Here is a 17,295-nt window from a genome sequence, read left to right as displayed (position 1 = left end):
AGGCATTCCCTGTGCAGAGTCCTGGGCTGTGTCCTACCAGGGGGCATGAGGACAGGGGTGGAGGCAGCAGGTACCTGTAGGAGAGGTCAGGGAAGTAGTTGCCTCCTTCATAGCACCCTTGCCAAGTTTTTCTGTCCTCCAAGGATAAAAGATGGTGATGGGGACAGGGAAGAGCTTGAGGAACTGGTCCTACTCCAGAGGCCAGGGTAGCAGGTCACTGGGTTTGTCACTTTTCCTGCTGAACATGCAGCAGCCCTAATGAACCACATGTGACTAGCATGCCAGCACATGAAGCTGGGCAGCCAAGGACTTGGCCTTTGATACAGGTTTTCAAGGCATGGACGGCCAGTCGATTGGCTGTGCAGCCACTGCAGCCATGTGTGATGATGTGTCCCCACCCACTGGAGATCCTGGACTTCCTCATCATCTTCTGCTGCCACTCAGCATTATGTGCTTATGTGCTGGCACCATCTGCAGCCTGGCACCTTGCTCCTTCTAATGAAAGGCCAGTACCAGGTACTGAGACAGGGACTGTGGGTTTAGGCAGAGTAGGGTGAGGGCCTCCAGAGAAAAAGCAGAGCAAGATAATTACAGTCAGAATAATGTAACAATGTGCAAAGAAGTCCCTATCGAAACTCTGTGTTAAGCATTATGCAAAGTCACACTAATTCTCTAGGGTAAAGATATCAGACTAGGAATAAAGACATCTTCAGTGAGATCAGTTAAAGCTCAAAAGGCCAGGAGCAACTTGGCCTGGAAGGTTTGAGTCTTTTGCAAATAAAGAAGGGTATCTCAGCATAACCCATGACTTCACTGTAAACAGCCCTAGCAAACAGACAACAACCCAGCCCACCTTGGGGGCAGGGTAGGTGGTACAAGTCTGCACCCCGAGCCCTTTACCCACATTTCTGAAAATATTCAACCAACTATAAATCCCCTAGACAATGCACCACCCTGGACTCTCTTGTCCCCTCTTGCCAGTACTACCAGAGCCAGGAGCTCTGTCCTCTCATTTTATGTCTAAATAAAAGCCTCTACCGTGCTCTCCTACCTTGAGTGTTTGCGAAGTTCATTCTTTGGCTCCATGAACAAGAACCCCAGCATCAGTACCACTATGCTCACAGGCCCCAGCAATGGAGCTCAAGAAACCCAGGATGTGTGGAAGCATGGGACGTCCTTTGAGGAGGCCCACTGGTGGGCAGACTGACATGTCCTGAGAGCCACAGTTTGACTTCCTATCTATCGCATAAGCCATCTTCCTGTTTTCCAGAGGCGGTTTAGCTCCTGGACGACTTCAGAGTGTGTCATTCCGACGTCTCATTGTGGGGAGGTGCTGACCTCTCTGTAAGGTCAGCAGCAGAGACTGAGTCTCTCTTCTGACCAACAAGGGTTTCCAGAGGAAGGGCTGATGTGCAGGAGTGGAGGGAATAAGATGGGCCCATGGGGAGTGGGCACCTGGATGAGTCTTCCCCAGTACCCCAGGTGTGATTGCTTCAAAAAGGTTTAGGAAGAAGGGTGTGAGAAGGGTCATCTCTGCACAGGCTCACCATTGACAACAGGCCCCTGTGTCTGCTTTTATCTTGGTCCTTCTGAAAACGCTATTAGTTCAAAACCCAAAACTGACCTCTGGGGCGCAGATGCCAGGTAGGTGGGAGAATTCTTGTGCTGATCTGCAGGAAGAGTCTGGATGGAGAGAGAGAGATAAGAGCAGCATGCCTGGACAGGATGTTGCTGGCGGGCTCTTCTTTGTTCTTTATATTTTAATATGATGTTTTTATTGAAACATAACATAAATACAGAAAAATACCCAAATCACAAGTGTACAGCTCAATAGCTTTTCCCAAAAATCATTTGGGTAACCAGCATCTCATCAAGAAATAGAATTTCTCTAGAATCCCCAGGAGCCCCCTCACAATTCCTCCCAGCCACTCCTCCTGATGCTAACCACTCTCCTGACTTCTAACATCTTAGGCTAGTTTTGCCAGGTTGGGGACTTTATTTGAATAGAATTATGTGATATTACTGAAGGACTTTTAAGAACAGAAATATATAATACCCAATACTGAGAATTTTGCTTTGGGATGATATACTCCCCGATCATCCTCCTCACACATGTAATAAAGCCTGCTGCACAAATAAATATCTTTGTAAGTATTTTTGTTTTGTTTTCCAAAGAGTGGAGGTGGGAATCAGTGAAAAGGGGCTGAGTGTCCCCTCTGGCTCAATGCAAAAATAGAGCAAAGCACACTGCTGCAGAACATGTTTGCAAGTGAGAACACTGCTAGAGCACATTCACTCAGATGGGAGGGAAACCCCAGCCCTGTCCAAAAAACCTGGCCCTGGAAACTGGACTCTCCCGCACCCCCAAAGGGTGGGGCAGGGCCATCAACTTCATACACATTTTCAAAAGATATAGTGCCCTTGCTAATACCTGAATTACAAGCTAGATTCAAGAAGATGCAAAGAACTCGTCATTGCCATGGACGCATGTCATCCCTAGTTGACATCAACTGACTGGTTATTCCTGTGTGATTTAAACCTGCATCAGTCAAACTGAACATGCCTAATCCTGGAAAAAGAGAGGGGACAGAAGGAGGAGGCTCCAGTCGCAGGTATCAGAAGACACCAGAGAATAAAACCCCTGCTGGTAGAGGATGCCATTCAGCCACATACCCAGACATGTTACTACTGGATACAGAAATGCTGCAGGACAGGCCTCGGGCAGGGGACAGACCAAATCTCAAAGGAAAAGTGAAACCTCTTGCCCCCTGGTAGCAGCAATAATTGAAACTGGAATGGAGCCCTGCTGAGCCTCCTGAGGAGTAGGGAGTCCACTCAAGCAAGAGGGCAGGCCCACCCTTCCAACGGAGCCCCACATAGCATAAGGTGGTTCTTAGCCTGACTACAAATTACAGTCACCAGGGAATAGTTTCTTTTTCACTTTGTGTGTGTGTGTGCGTGTGTGTGTGGTAAAACATACATAACATAGAAGAAATTCAGATGGCCAGTGGCACATGAAAAGATGCTCCACATCACTAATCAGAGAAATGTAAATTAAAACCACAATGAGATATCACCTCACACCAGTTAGGATGGCCATCATCCAAAAGACAAACAACAACAAATGTTGGCGAGGTTGTGGAGAAAGGGGAACCCTCCTACACTGCTGGTGGGAATGTAAATTAGTTCAACCATTGTGGAAAGCAGTATGAAAGTTCCTCAAAAAACTCAAAATAGAAATATCATTTGACCCAGGAATTCCACTCTTTGGAATTTACCCTAAGAATGCAGCAGCCCAGTTTGAAAAAGACATTTGCACCCCTATGTTTATCACAGCATTATTTACAACAGCCAAGAAATGGAAGCAACCTAAGTGTCCATCAGTAGATGAATGGATAAAGACGATGTGGTACATATACACAATGGAATATTATTCAGCCATAAGAAGAAAACAAATCCTACCATTTGCAAAAACATGGATGGAGCTAGAGGGTATTATGCTCAGTGAAATAAGCCAGGTGGAGAAAGACAAGTATCAAATGACTTCACTCATCTGTGGAATATAAGAACAAAGAAAAAACTGAAGGAGTAAACAGCAGCAGACTCACAGAACCCAAGAATGGACTAATAGTCACCAAAGGGAAGGGAACTGGGGAAGTGGGTGGGAAGGGAGGGATAAGGGGGAAAACGGGGTATTATGATTAGCACACATAATGTAGTGGGGAGGGGGCAGATATGGGGAGGGCTGTACAACACAGAGAAGACAAGTAGTTATTCTATAGCATCTTAGTAAGCTGATGGACAGTGACTGTAATGGGGTATGTGGTGGGGACTTGATAATGGGGGAGTCTAGTAACCATAATATTGCTCATGTAATTATACATTAATAATAGCAACAAAAAAAGTAAAAAAAAACATACATAACATAAAATTCAGCATTTTAACCATTTTTAGGTAAACAGTTCAGTGGCATTAAGTCCATTCACACTGTTGAATAACCGTCACCCCCATCTCTCTCCAGAACTCTTTCATCTTCCCTAAAGGAGACTCTGCACCTGTTAGACACTAATATCCCGTGCCCCTCCCCCAGCCCCTGGCAACCACCACTTAGTTTTCTAGCTCTGAATTTAACTACTCTAGATACCTCATACAAGTGGAATCGTAGAATATTTGTCCTTTTAAACAGATGAAGGCCCAAGCCCAACCCCAGACCTTCTGGGGGTGGGCCCCAAGCATTTAAGAAGCCTCCTGGTGATGCTGATGGGCAACCTTGTAAACCACTGGGTTAGAAGGTCTAAATCAGATTTGCTCTCATGACTCCCTCCCCATAGCAAACACATCCCAGTACCTGCTGGCTGATGCCCCACATTCCTTTAGCCCCAGGTAAAGCAAGGACTTTCCCTCTTCACCTGGAGATGAGGAGCTTAAAATGACTGATTGAGCCATCACAGTGACTGGAACTCGTCTGCTAGGATTCATCTGTCTGTCAACAAGCCCAAGTAATAATTAGCAGACACTGTCTCCTTTTGAAAGCCCAGAGGACAAAGAGAGTGTATGATAAGTAAAAGTTGGTTTGGGAGGTGAGGACAGACAGACACACCCAGGGACTCGTGGTCACTTTTGGCAGGGGCGGGGGGAGGGGGGTGATAAAAGATTAGTCCTGTGTAGCTTAGTTACCCTGTGGATAGGATACATTTTGCGTGTAGAGGAATTAGGACCAACACATCTGTGCACTTGCCCAGTGCATTGGAACAGGGCCACTCTGACATATGGTTCGCATTAACTGTATTTTTGCATGATTCTTGAATCCCCTTTTGTATTTAACGGCACTGACTTCATTACAAAGGAACATCACTTACATGGGTTCTAATTGAGGCGAGACCAGTGCCTTACTCAAGGAAAAGCCCCTTCTGTTGCTTATTTCTGCAGAGCTAGAAATATAGAGAAAACGATAAGATAGATTACAGAGGGACAGAGAGACAGAGAAAGATAGATGCAAATGTATACAAAATAACAATGACAGGGAGGATTCACTCCAATCTCATGATATCAGTTCCCATTTTGGAGGGAGGAATGGGATTGGCAGGATTTGAATGTCTATTTTTTTAAACCCTGGAAACAAACATGACAACATGTTAACACTTCTTCATTCTGCACTGGCATTTGTTAATGTTTTATTACTCTTTTTACTTGCCTTTGTGCTTTTCAGTCTTTAAAAGATGTCAGTATTATATATTTATCTATATGAATAATTGCACATGTAAGTATACATATATTAAGAAATATTTTGATGACTGAGGAGAGTGCTTACAAAGTTTTTTTGTGTTAATAATTTTATTATAAAATTAAATTACTAAAGTCTCTCTATCAGTAGATGAATGGATAAAGAAGATGTGGTTCATAAACACAATGGAATATTATTCAGCCATAAGAAGAAAATGAATCCTACCATTTGCAACAACATGGATGGAGCTAGAGGGTATTATGCTCAGTGAAATAAGCCAGGTGGAGAAAGATAAGTACCATATGATTTCATTCATTTGTGGAGTATAACAACAAAGCAAAACTGAAGGAACAAAACAGCAGCAGACTTCAGACTCCAAGAAGGGACTAGCAGTTACCAAAGGGAAGGGGTTGGAGAGGGTGGGTGGGCAGGGAGGAAGAAGGGGATCAAGGGGCATTATAATTAGCACACATAATACAGGTAGGTCACAGGGAAGGCAGCACAGCATGGAGAAGACAAGTAGTGACTCTACAGCATCTTACTACGCTGATGGACAGTGACTCCAATAGGGTGCACTGAGGGGACTTGATAATTTGGATGAATGTTGAAACCACAATGTTGCTCATGTGAAACCTTCATAAGATTGTATATCAATGACACCTTAATTTTAAAAAATTAAATTATTAAAGCCTCAGAATATTTGACAATAAAAAAAATAGACAAATTAAAATTTCCCGTAAAACTACCATCTAGAAATTGCCATATTTTGATGTCCTCATATCCAAGCTTTTTCTCCATGCATTAAGTAATTGCAAATTAATTTTGTTTTCAGATAGTTTCTGGCTACAAAAATAACACCTGCTTTTTAATGTAATATGCAGAAAAAGATAGATAAGGAAAGACAAAGTACCCATGGCCTTACTATCTGGAGTGCCCCCAACAAGGTTCTTGATGGTCAAAAACAAACTCTGATACTGGATAGGAGAAAAAGGACATCACCGGACAGACTGTAAGTAGCATAGATTGTGGGGAGATGCTTTTACCAGGGTCTTTGCTTACATTCATCCTTCCCTGTGGTCTCTATGTGATAGAGGGTCCCAGACACTCAGTCAGAAATTGCATAGTTGGATCCTAGTGCCAATTTGACCTTGGTTTAACTGTTAATTCTTTGATGGCTCAATCTGAGTAGTCACTCACTATTGCAATAGCCTTTTTTTTTTTTGAGAGGGGAGAGCTTATCGTTTATCATCTTTTACCATTTTTCTTGTCTACTTGGGTATTTATTTGTTTCTTGTCTCTTTTTCATTGCTGTATCCTTGAGGCCTAGAATAGTGTCTGGAATTAGTAGTATCCATTGTTGAATGAATAAATAACTCAGAGAGAACTTCCTGCATAGGACTGTGGGAATATCTTCCTTTAACTCCCACTGGACAGGTAGCCTAAGAAAGCAACCTGATGAAGCACCTGTGTTTCATCTACACCCTATCCTCCCCACCACCTCATGTAGCAACAATTCTATGTCTCTGTGTTAATCAGAACCACTTGTCACAACCAATACCATATCTCTCTTGTTCACCTATTTGCTTTGTGCCTTGAGAAGCCTGAAATATTCATGTGTCAGCCCCAGCTTTCAGTTCAATGAAATCATCCAGGTGTCCCTTGGTGGGCTTATTCTTCCCTTTGGTACTAAAACTTCTGAATCCAAGAACCCAGAAGGCTGGGAAAAAATATTGTAGATAGTCATTTACTATTGCAGTGGCCTTCATAATTTTTTAGCTTACCATTTATCATTCTTTACCACTTTTTGCTGACATGGAGAAATGGAAAAATTACATCATCCTCGTGACGGGAAGTCTGTGTTAGGGCCACAGATAGACTCCACCCCAGCCAGCAGGGCCACACTGTTCATGAGCGACTTGTGCATGTACTGAAGTGGCTGGGAAGGGAGCAGAATGACATCCAAGTGTGTTGTTCTGGTCTCTGGTTCCTGAAAACCTCCACCATGGGAATATTTTGCTGAGCATTCACATGAGATACAAATATTCTGGGCCCATTCCGAGAGTTCTAGCCACAAATTCTTCCCCAAGCTTTTTTGTCATAAATCTTCTCATCTTAATTCTTCTAGGTCACCAATCAGGTGACCAGATTTTAACCATTACCCATGATTCAGGGGTACTTGAGCCTTTCCAGAAAAAATAGAGAATAAAAAGTTTAAAATATGCTGTTCAAAGTTCTGCCTCCTGAAAGTGTTTCCTTTCTTTGCCATTCCCCAGGGCCATCCTGGAGTGAGACCATAGTGCAGTTCAGTGCATTCCTGGTAGAACCATCTGAAACCAAGCTGGACTACTTCCCCTTAGCCAAGTGGTCATCTGGGACTCTGTACATGGCCCTAGGTGTTAGCTGAGGGGGAAGCAGGAAGAGGAAGTCTGCTAGAAATGTGAGCATCATGTTCTGCTGCTTATTTGTGCTTTCAAGACATGGAAACTAGCCTCACTGTACCATATCTATTTGATAACTGAACCCTGATATGCATGCCTAAAAACACCCAGAGAGCATGGTTCCCTGGTGTACAAAGCAGAAAGTGTTCAGTTTCCAGAAGGGCCCAATAGCAAGCCAAGAGCAATTTCTCAAAATGAGGATGGTCACTTACCAACATGGTCATGGTTTTACTCCAAAATTTTGGAGTCCTCACTTTAATTCTCCTATCTGGAATTGACATGAAATTTGCCACCACTAGCCCCACTACACAATGATAGAGCTGCTTGCACTGCAACCAGTGCCAGTTAGGAATTCTTCCCTTACACTGGCCTCTACCTAAAAGCTGCCTGGTAAACCCTGTAAGAGGACCTGAGCAGCATACTTAGATGTGTATGTTGTCTCCAAAATAGCAAGAGCCCTTAGTGGTGGGAGTATAAGGCACTTTCCCTGTGTGCATGCACATGGAGCAATTTGTGTTTCCCTTTGGAAAGAATATCCTGCCACAGACCTTTAGACTTCTAAAACTTCTGGTGTGCTGGCACACGCCTCCATGTTCATTTTACCTCCTACCCTCTATAGAACATGTGTCCCACCGAGATTTCTGGGTTACCTACTCTTTCTTGCTCTCTAGGTTTTACTGACATGATTTCATAAATATATGGACCAAAATGTGATAGACAGTCCACATCTTTGACAATGAAACTGGCTAAAAGACAGAGAATTGAAAGAATTTTAAGACATGACAGTGAAAGTGGTGGTGGTTATACAGGAGATAAAATTGCATAGAACTACACACTCACACACACACACAAACACACACACGCAAACGAATGCAAGTAAAGAATGACTGAAGAGTGACATCAGAGAAGATGGTCAGTAGGAAGTACCAGGAATCTCTCCCCATCTAGGCAACAATTATACTGGCAGAATCTGTCTGATGTAACTGTTTTGGAATTTTGGAGTCTATTTGAAGGCTTGCAGCTTCCAGGGTAAAGCTTGGACAGTAAATTCCAATTATATGTTAACTTAAAGCTAGTACAGTAGTGGCTTCCCATCCCCCACCACCCCAGTTGCATGGCGGTAGCCATACCAGTATTCATTAAGCAACTTGAGGGAGGCAGACTGGACAATAAACACTTCTTCTCCAAATAGGTTCTAATTGCTGATCACAGAGGTGCAGACAAGAGGCAAGCTACTACTGTTGCAACCCACACAAGCTGAGGCAGCTTCAAGGAGACTTAGAAAAACAGAACTTGTTTTATTCCCTCTTTCCCCTTTTGGGAGCCAGACATTTAAGGACTAGGACATTCAAAAGCAAACATGTAGACAGGGGAATTTAGAAAGTCACTGTGCATGCCCAGAGAAAGGGATAGGCTCAGACAAGGTCTTAGGTTTTACACCTCAGGCTGATACCTGGTACAAAGACACATTACAACAATAAAAAATTTTTTTTAAAAAAGGACCAAAAACAGGTAACTCTGGGGAAGAAATTCTGATTTCTAGAGTTGCCACTTCATAAGATTGAAATGTCTGATATTCAACAACAAAAATCACAAGGCATACAAAGAAATCAGAAAGTATGGCGCTTCAAAGGAAAAAATATCAACTGGCCATGAGAAAGACAAGATGGTGGACTTACCAGACAAATACTTTAAAACAATTGTCCTAACAATGCTCAAAGAACTAAAGGAAGATGTGGCTCTGCCTTAAAACAATGCATGAACAATGAGCAATGTATGAACAAAATGGAAATTTTAGTAGATACTTTAAACTGGCAGTGTTTCTGATGGTGTGGCTGATTAGGTCTGTGATTCACACCTCCACTGATCTCCTTATCAAAGGGTTGTTTGGACACCCCCTTAGTGTTCTCTTTAGAACAAGCTTTCTCATTTTTTGCAATGTGCACAAGCTGAGAATTTTCCAAATATTTATCAACAAGAAAATAGATGATGTTGTTCCATCTATCAACAAGATGGAAGTGTTGTCTATAGCTCTCTTTTCTTTCTAAGTCCTCACCTGAACCACCTTTAACAGTCCTTTCACAGCAATCTTGGCTTTTCCTTACATGTACCTCAAAACTCTCCAAGCTTATACCCATTCCCCAATTCCAAAGCCACTTCCACATTTTTAGATATTTGTTATAGTCACCATCTCTCACTTCATGGTACTAAAGTTCTATCTTAGTCACCTTAGTCTGCTCTAATAAAATGCCATACCTGGGTGGTTTAAACAACAGATATTTATTTCTTGCAGTCTTATAGGATGGAAGTCTGAAATCAGGGTGCATCATGGTGGGTTCTGATGAGAGCCCTTTTCCTGGCTTGCAGACAGCCACCTGCTCCCTGTATGCTGATACGGCCTTTCCCTGTGTGCATGCACATGGAGAAAACCACCATACCAGGGATAAGTAAGGAAATAGAGGACTTGAACAACACAGTATACCAACTAGATCAAACATATATGGAACACTTTACCCAAAACAGAATACACATTCTTCTGAGAGATCTCTCTCTTCCTTTTTATATAAAGGCACTAATTCTATCATGAGGATCCCACCTCATGACCTCATCTAAACCTAATTATCTCCCAAAGGCCTCACCTTCAAATGCCATCACCTTGGGGGTTAGAGTGTCAACATATGGATTTTGGGGTGAGACAAACTTTCAGTCAATAACAGGTATCATGTTGATTTTACTATTATTCATTTGCTTACTAAGTAAGATTTATTATCTTGAATGCTATAGATTTATTAGGCACTTAGAGTTTTTCTTGGATGAGAAAGGTCACTTTATGTCCTTTGCCCACTTTTCTACTGGGATATTCAGTTTGAACTTTTCTATTTGTAAAAACTCTTTATATCATAAGAAGACTAACACTTTGTTACATGTGGAGTAAAATTTTACAGTTTGTTTTTCTCTTGAAATTTGTTTTTTAACAGTTGTTTTAATATATAATAAATAATGAATTGTAATGTTTAATTTCTATTAATAAAAAACAACATTTTTAAAGCTATAAGTTTTTCACTTTTTTTAAATGATTCCTGCTTTGGCATCATTCATAGAGATACTTGAACAATGTCAGCATCATAAGAATTTAGCAAGGAATGCTAATAATAATAGTAAAATTATTAATAATCACTACCATTTATTGAGTATTTACTATGTATCAGACACTCTACTTGATACTTGCAACAAATATACCTGTTTAATACTTATAACAAGCCTATTAAGTTAATTATTATTCCCATTCTATGTATCAGGAAACTGAGGCTTAAGAAGACAAAGTAACTTGCCCATAATGCTGTGACTTTCAAGTACTGGAACTGAGAGTCAGTCATTTTGTCATGTACGATCTCCAGACTTTGTGAACAGATGAGTAGAACTCCGTCCCCATCCTGGCTCTGCTGTGCTGGCAGCAGCACCTGTGCATGTCTCTTCACCCCTCTGAACCTTAGTGTCACCTGTTAAATTTGTGGAATAGTAACTCTCTCATAGAGTTGTTGATGAATTTAAAGGAGAAACCCTGACTCCCTCCCTCCCCTCTCTGTTGGAGGTTTACGTAAGGTGGGAGAGCAGGAAGAGAGGGTAAACCAGTGCCTGCACTGAGGTATGGAGCATGAAATCCCAACCTACCAGACTTAAGTAAGGAACACAAGGAGGCCAAGCTAAATGAGCTCCTGCCCAGGGAGTGGCTCAGATGCTTCCCCAACTGTAGGCCTTTCCCTGTGGGAGGCAGGGGTGGGGCTGCATCAGGAGGATCTCCACACCACAGCCAAGAAGCAGCCACTCTTGCTTGTGAAGAGAACCTGTGAGGGTGCTGCTCATCTGCCCGCTCTCACTCTGTGGGCCCCAACACACATCGAGGCCATGGGCACCCTTGTGGGACACCTGCTACCAGGGATGTTCTTCCTCCTCTACTCTCTCTACTACTCAGTGCTCGTGTCCTTGCTCCTGCTACGAGGACGCAAGTTCTACAAACCGCCTCTGCCACCAAGGGAGAAGCGAGGACACAGGTGGTGGCAGCAGGTACCTGTGGAAGGGGTGGTGAAGGTGGTCATCACCATGACTGGCATCATGCCCGAGTTCTTCTATCCTCTGGGATCCAACCAGCTGCAGATAATAGACTGAGCAGACCCTCGGCAGTCATTCATGTTCAAGGACAACTGGCAGCACTCCACCATGTATGCGTTCTTCTTGCTCAGTGGCGTGGTGGACATCGTGAGCCAGACATGTCAGGTGTGGCAAAATGTGAAGCTGGAGTGAGCGGCCAAGGCCCTGGCCTTCTATGTGCTGGCACTGCTGCTGATGACCCACATCGAGAACAAGAGTGCTCTGGAAATCCGCGTGCACACCCTGTTCATAGTGCCCACCGTCCTAGTCGGCCTAGTGCTCACCATTGAGGTCTGGGTGCCTGACCAGCCCTCACTCTGGGTGCTCAAGACCTGGATGGGGCTGGTGCTCAGCAACTGGATGCTACAGCTGGGTGTGCTCATGTACATTCCTCCCTCCGGGCAGCCCTGGTGAGCAGAAAACCCCATGGACCTTGCCTTCCTCACCATCTTCTTCTGCTGGCACCTGGGCTTGGGGGCTGCTGTGCTGGCCGCAGTCTATGGCCTCTGCAGCCTCTGGTACCATCGCTTCTCCTCCTGGAAAGAGGGCCCAGCTGCCAAGTACCAGCCATGCCCCACTGGCTATAGCAGCAAAGAACTTGAGATGCTCAGGACAGAAGCTAGCTGAGCTGCAGGATGGGAGTGTCTAGGTATAGAATCTGCCGCTGTGCTATGCCTTTGGTAATGAGAGTTTTGAGGGCACCTACCATGTGCATAGCCCAAAAATATCCTGGGATCTCCAGTGTGGCTTTCCTTCACAGGGGTCATCTTCGCTGGTCCTAAATAAACCTTCCAGCTCCTGGGAGTACTTTCTATCCATTCCCTTTGTTCTCTCTGGGTCTGGGTCTTTCCTGTCTCACTATCCTATGGTGTTCCTGACCATGGACTTGCATGAAGTGAGAACAGGAAATGTGCTTTTCTCTGACAGTTTTTGGGATCTAAGAGGAGGATAGGAAAGGAAGAAATAGAGAGAGATGGTGGGGGTAGGGGGTTGTCCCTGGGGACTCAGGGAGGGATCTATCTGCCTGAGGCAAGGCTGGCTCAGTGTGTGCGCCTATGTGGCTGCAGGGGAAGTGTTTAAATGTGTTAAAAAGAGGAGGTTCATTTCTGCATAATGTGGGGGCTTCTGTTTTCTACACTTCTCTGTTTTTTATTCACATTAAGTGTAACACAATGAAGAACTTGTTATTGTCATTGTTGTTTAATCTAAATTAGGATTATTCCTGCCTTGTAAGGGTGTAAGAGATGAAGGGGTAAAGGTGGCAATCAGTTTAGCAGGAACTCAAGTCTGGGGAAAAAAGGGTCAAGGGAAGAATTCCCAAAGGTGGTTGTAAGAAATGAGGGTGACTTAAATACGATTTTTAAGTTATTTATTTTTGCTGTGATATAAAACAACTCCATTATTCTACTCTCCCAGTAAAGTCTACAATACACATATATGTGTCTTGTTTGAGTGATTCTTGGCCAGGATCAAAGTAAAGGCTCAGATTTCATTTGGTGGGAGTAGAAAGGAAAGAACTGCCATGAAATGTAGGCTGCAAATGAGCTCTGTGGTTCTGAAGATTCAGGAACTCGGCTGGGAGAAAACTTGAGATTGCCAGCCCCCTTGAATTTGCTGAAATTTTCCACCAGTCATTAATCCTTTCCAAGAATAAGGAGAGGAAGTGCTGGTAAATTTATATACTCACTGAAATATATGACAGCAAATTATATAAAAATACTTATCCTTGGGTACAGTTAAAAAGCCACTGCTTCTCAATCATCCTCACTGCTTGTGTGGAATGGACAACCCAGCATTTAGAAGTCTGAAGAGGCAAGAAGGAAGGAAACACTGGCCATACGTGTAGGGAAAGGACCACAGAGGAAAGTGCCCATTCATGAAGCAGCTGCAATTGCACCACCTCGTATGCAGTCAGAAATGCTGTCCTCAGAGACTGAAAAGCTGTAAGAGGCATAGGGAGGCACTTGCATTTGTGGAATAGAAGACAAGACAGGCTGTATGTTGTCATCTGAATTATCTCTGGACACTCCCTAAAGAAACAGTGTACAGGAGCATGAAAATAGGCCCTGCAAACACTGGGACAAGGGCTAAAGGGGAGGGAAGGGGGGCAAGGGGAGAGATGGAAGTGGGGGAAGGGTCTGGCAACTCACACTGGCAGAGCTTCGAGGGGAGAGATGCTCTGGATCTAGAGGAAGAAAACTGTATCTTCCTCCAGCAGCTGGAACCAGGCCAACCTCACCTCTTCTCCCCAGCAAAGCAAGAACCGTCCTAAGGAAAGGACAAAACTTTTCTTTCTGTCGCTACCCTAGAAAGTCCAGAAGCAGAGCCAGATTCACCCTGAAGCTAATAAAGCTTAAGCTTCAGGGCCCCTCACTTTCCATCTATAGTCCAGAACCCTGGGAGTAGCCATAGCAAGGTGTTCATATGATCACATGTCATGGAAAAATTGCAAAAGTAAGATATTTCTGTATTATTTTTTCTAAAGAGGGACTTCCAAATACTATAAACTTCAGGTTTCACAAAACCTGGCTGTACCCCCACTGTGCAGGTTTAACACAGATTTACTTTCAAGATGCCTTATGATAAACATATCTCATAGCCTGTTAGTGGAACATTCTTTAGTCGAGGATAATGTTAAGACTCTTGCTTCTTCAACTTGGAAACAAGCAGCTTAAAATGCTAATGACATCATATTCTGGCTGAAAACCACCTGCTAAAGTATAATCCCTCAGTCATCTGTTGCAGATGCTGGGCCTGATTTAATAAGGAGAAATTAGAGGTGCAGAAGACTAGTGGCTGGGGTAGACATAGGAAGTAATTTACAGAGGCAAGTTCTGTTTATCTTCCTTTGTGCTGTGTCAGGGAGCTTTTTGTCCTGCATATCTGGCCCTTGCCCAGTCAGGGTTCTCCAGAAAAAAAACAGGACCAATAGGATGTGGATAGTTAAATAGAAATTTCAGGGAACTGGCTCAAGAGATTATGAAGGCTGGCAAGTCCAAAACCTGCAGGGCAGAGCTGGCTGGAGACCCAGGGAAGAGTTATGTAGCCATCTTGAGTATGGAGGCAGTCAGAGGGCAGAATCCCTTCTTCCTAAGGGCACCTCAGCCTTCAACTGATTGGATGAGGCCCACTCATAGTATAGAGGGTAATCTGCTTACTCAAAGTCTACTGATTTAAATGTTAATCACATCTAAAAAAATACCTTCAAGGCAACACCTAGACTGGTGTTTAACAGAACACCTGCATTCTATGGCCCAGCCAAATGGACACATAAAGTTAACCATCATACTTAGCATTTGGGAACATGGCCACTCAAACATGATGTACGTCAACTGTGTTTGCTGTGATTTTTGGAGACCTTCCTACGTAACAGTAACTTCCCTTGAAAGCCAAACAATAACTCCTGTAACAGCTGACCTGAAATGTACAGGACTTGATTAATAAATAACTAACAGCTTCCTTAAGTATAGGTTCTGACTGCAGTGTGATTATGACTATATAACACTGCAGGGACTTCTTTTCCCTGTTCTCTGTAGAAGACAGAGAGAGTGATGGGTAGGCATACACTTTAAAAGATTCAAAAAATTATGTTTAGAGGGTTTTTTATTGGATTATTCAAGTTGTAGATTTTAGACATCTTTATAATACCAAAAAGTATTTTAAAGCATTTTGAAATCTACCATAATGCCTTCACCCAGAATTATTTACTGCCTGGGAGGGCTGAAAGAGAAGGAAGTTATTTCAATCACGGAGGGATAACAGGATTTATATTCAGAGAGGAGGCTTTTCCTGGTAATGATGACTGATGTGCCCGATGACTAAGCCATGGAGGCCTGAAGAGGTCTGGAGGTGAAGGTCACTGAAGCAGAAGTCCAGAACTGGGAATCTAATGCTGTGGGAAGGAACTGGACAAGGATGACATGCCAGGGAAGATGGCAGCCTCAGGCTGGTGAAGAACTGCAGAGCCCCAGTCCTCTGTGAATTGCGGGTGGCAGGGCAGGGGCGGAACCTAAGGTAGCAAGGAGGGCCAGAAGACAGAAAAGGTAGCTAACAGGAACTTCGAGGGAGGAGGTGTCAGTGTTAAGCAGAAATAGTAATACCACCCCACAGAGGGAGGTAGTATGAGAAATAAAGGAGGTCTGCATATACTATACCTAGTACAGAGCCTGGTGTATAGCAGATGCTCAACAAATACTAGTTTGAGAGACTGAATATGCAGGTGGGCACTGAGCAGGCCATATAGAAAAATAAAATTTGACCCACAGTCTGCAGCAATCAGCCCAGGAAACCCACCCATTACCTACAGTAAACAGCCCAGGAAGCCAGCCGCAGACTACACAGAAAGTCAGACTTGTAAAAATTCAGCTAGCTATCTCTTGTAACCAGTCCAGGAAGCCAAACAATAACTCCTGTAACAGCTGACCTGAAATGCACAGGACTTGATTAATAACTAACAGCTTCCTTAATTTTTGCCCTGCTTCCAATACACAACCAAACAGAGAAAGCCAAATATGCAACCCTGGCCGATCACATAGGATGTCTCACTTCTAATTAGCCTGCCTACAGCTTCCCCATGCCAATGGCCTCCAGCCAGGGTACACCTGAAGCCTTCCCTTTTTTCCCACCATGAAGCTTTCCCACTCCTCTGCCTGCCTTTGAGTATTGGCCAAAAGAGCAAATGTTGGTGGCTGACTCCCCTGCTATAGCAAGTTCTGCATAGATAGCCTTTGCTTGTGGTCCTTTGGTTGGTCTTCATTTATTTCCACATGTTCAATTCTTTCATTTATTCATTCAAGCAGTTACTCAATATTTGTTGAGTATCTATTTTATGCCAGGCTCCATGCTATGCCCTGAGAATAATGAGTGATCCAGATGCCAGGGTTTCTGTCTCCAAGCTGATCAGGGATCAGTAGGAGAAAAAAGGTAAGCATCAAGCTAAGCATCCTCTGGAAAGGGCTGTGATAAGGAGCAGCTGAGCCAGACCTGGGGATCAGGGAAAGTGATGTCTCCACAGGGACCTGAGGGGTGGGTGTGGCCAGGGTAAGAGGGGAAAGGGAAGTATTCAGGAGAGAGGGAATGGTTTTAAAAAGTCAAAAAAGAAAAAAAAAAGGTGAGATGGTTGGATCTTGGAGTTTAAGCCTGGAGTGGAGACCGTTGAAGGTGGAAAGGCGACAATGGTCAGACCCTAGACCCTATGAAGGAATTTAACATTTATACTTATGTCAACAGTAATGATCAAAGTTTCCTTTTGGAATCATCACTCACCCTCCACGTGGAGTGAGGCCTGGAGAAAGGCAAACATGGAAGCAGGGTGACCAGTGAGGAGACTAACAGGTGGTGGCGGCTGAGCGAGAAAAAAGTGTACAGATTGGGGAGCTGATAGATGGCTCCTGACCAGGACATCACAGCCGAAGGCGGGCAGGGTGAGAGAGGCGGGAAGGGGCCAAAGCTTGGACAGCTGAGGAGGAAAATGAATCCAGTCAC

General features: G+C 43.8%; 1 pseudogene; it reads left to right on the top strand.

The window, feature by feature from the left end:
* Positions 1–11,568: 11,568 nt before the first annotated feature.
* LOC118907100 (transmembrane epididymal protein 1A-like) lies at positions 11,569–12,438 on the top strand (annotated as a pseudogene).
* Positions 12,439–17,295: the final 4,857 nt, after the last annotated feature.

The sequence above is a fragment of the Manis pentadactyla genome, chromosome 1 (assembly GCF_030020395.1).
Source record: "Manis pentadactyla isolate mManPen7 chromosome 1, mManPen7.hap1, whole genome shotgun sequence".
NCBI classification, from domain to species: Eukaryota; Metazoa; Chordata; class Mammalia; order Pholidota; family Manidae; genus Manis; species Manis pentadactyla.
Note: the sequence above shows the minus strand (reverse complement) of the source record. Positions and strands in the feature narration are given on the sequence as shown.